Source organism: Octopus bimaculoides, chromosome 8 (genome assembly GCF_001194135.2).
Source record: "Octopus bimaculoides isolate UCB-OBI-ISO-001 chromosome 8, ASM119413v2, whole genome shotgun sequence".
NCBI classification, from domain to species: Eukaryota; Metazoa; Mollusca; class Cephalopoda; order Octopoda; family Octopodidae; genus Octopus; species Octopus bimaculoides.
Genome location: NC_068988.1, coordinates 94,482,246 through 94,485,238, shown reverse-complemented (window position 1 = coordinate 94,485,238; position 2,993 = coordinate 94,482,246).

Below are 2,993 nucleotides of genomic sequence, written 5' to 3'. Positions count from 1 at the left end.
GTTCCAACCGTGAACATCATGCCTTCTCTTCAGCCATAGTATGCCTACATCCACATGATCCAATGCGCTTTTTTTTCTAAGACAGCGAAGTCGGGTGCGAGGAAGATTTTGTCAGCAATCGCAGCTTGCAAGTGACTTTGCATAGGCTATGTGTATGTATGTATTCTGCGCTTGTTAAGGCGCTTGGCTGACGATCGTAAGGTCGTGAGTTCAATTACCGGCGACGCGTTGTGTCCTTCAGCAAGACACTTTATTTCCCATTGCTCCAGTCCACTCAGCTGGCAAAAATGAGTAGTACCTGTATTTCAAAGGGTCAGCCTTGTCACTCTGTGTCACGCTGAATCTCCCTGAGAACTACGTTAAAGGTATGCATGTCTGTGGAGTGCTCAGCCACTTGCACGTTAATTTCCCAAGCAAGCTGTTCCGTTGATCGTATCGGTTGGGACCCTCAATTCTGCGCTTACGCATAATAATACAACATAATCCAAACCTTGGGATTGGCTCACACTTAACCTATAATCTGGAATATAGATATCTCATGCTTCTTCACAACAAAAAATATTCATTAGTATTCGTAAAAACTGTTACTAAAATGTCTCCTATTTCTAAGTGTAAAAAGACACGGACTAGAATTAGCATGCTCGTGATGACCTGCGTGGCCTTAATTGCACTAACAATTTAAAGCAAAGAAGTGTGATGCAGTTGTTACATTGCTAGATTAAGTAGGACTCAACATTACGTGTGTGACCTTCCATTAGAGAAAGAATAACTTAAATTACTGTGAAGAATGACCATGTACGCTACTGAGGAGTATTTGCCCTCAGTGTATTGTCTCATATCATATCGTATATGGAGGTTATTACGTGGAAAGAGATTGTTCTATAAGGAATCGAACCAGATCGCTTAACTCATCCTCAGCCTCTCAGTACTCGTCCTTCTGGCATTTAGTGGAATGAATTAATTATCTAATTATTCTCCACGTATATTTCAAGGAACATATTAGAGATAATTGATTTTATATCTCATCAGGAAAGCTTGAAACTCGATATATTTTGTACATCTCAGGTGAACAATTTGGTTATATATACATCAAAATATAAATCTTTTTGGTATGTTCGAAATGTGGCACGATTATTAAGTCAATAATATCAGATGGGTCTATTTTTTAATGAGTCTAAATCTCCCACTGATATCACATATTGAAAATAGATTTTCCCTAAAGATGAGATTCGTTTAAAATTATTAAGTTATTTAATATTAATGGTTAAATATCCACACGCATACACCAACGTAAACACACACATATATGCTTGTATGTATGTATATATGTATGCATGTATGCATGTATGAATGTCTGCATATATATATATATATATATATATATACAGATACACACACAAATTACAGATGGATATGTAGATAAATAGAAAGACAGATAGATAGTAAGAAGCAAGTTACGTATAAAGACGTACACATCCAGCCGAAGTGAAGCGTCTCAGTATTTTATGAAATTTAGAATATTCCATAACTTTTGAATTTTGTGGGATTTTCGTTTCATTTTCTTCAAGTTTATCAAGAAAAACTAATTCTCGTCTAATTCATGACTTGCATTCCTAGTAACTGAACATAGAGATTTCAAGTGAGGCAAGGTGGGCCAAAGTGAAAGCAATATCATTGAGAGTATGTTGTTGTTGTTGTTTATTCATAGGTTAAACTGGAATGAGCACACTGCATTCCATTGCAATTTCATACCTCGAGCTTTCATGTTACATGGCACAAAGGATGTGCCGCAAAGGATGTCTATGCGACCAAAGTGCGCGCATCAATTCTTAGTGAGTCAGGATCCAACTTAATCAAATGCACGGCGCTGGTCTATCTTTATCTTTCATCCCAAATCTGGCAGTGATGGGAAAAGGATGATGGAAACAGGTCTTCGTGAAACCGAAGCTGGGAGCTCCTAGTCCTTACCTATATATATATATATATATATATATATATATATATACGAGATGTCGAGTGATGTTCTGGTTTCTAGAAACTCGAAAAATATGCGTCTCATATCTCTGTCTAAAACTTGAACAAACGAATGTAAATTGCGCGTGTATGTTAAAATGTATGAACATACGCATGTAAATATTTCATTGCAACTTTCTTGAGCAAGTCCTACATCGCACTATATATTTGGTTACTAGATACCACTTGATAAAATGGCGGGAAAAATCATCGGAATCGCTATGATAAAGTAATGGCTTCCTTATGGCGTCCTTTCTTAATGAACGCTGTTGGTGGTCAGAATGGTGTTCCCTGGGAATATATTAGCGAGAATAACCTTCGACATAGTGTATTTTTAGGAACATGGCAGGCAACACAGAATCATCGCAATTTTCCAGATATTTAAAAAAAAGATTGCAAGTCTCTGCTTAATGTGAGTTCAGAAAGTTCATGCAGGAACCAGGAAAAAATCTTGTTGTCATCATCGCTTCCAGAAACGAAAGTAAAACGTGACTGCTGTCATTAATTGGAACATTATATATTTTTCACATTCCCAATAGAAAGTGTAATATGGAGCGATAATGGACAACATACAAAAGAAAGCGGAATAAAAACCTTCATAATAATTTTTTAGCTAGTCACACACACACACACACACACACACACAAACAGAGTTACACACACTCTCATACACATATGTACACGCGCACACATTTATGTGTGTGTGTGTGGTAGGGGTGTTTTTACAGGTATTGATTTTTTTCCTTTACTTTTCATTTAGCCTTTAAAAATATATGGAAAATAACAATTAGAAATACTGTTAGTAACGACGATGCTAATGGAATTATGTATAACAAAGTATAACACACGCAGTGTGCCATTCAAGATATGGTTGTGTATATATGTATGTATATCTATTATATATATATATATATATATATATATATATATATATATATGTATATATATATTCAAACACACACATATATATATATATATAT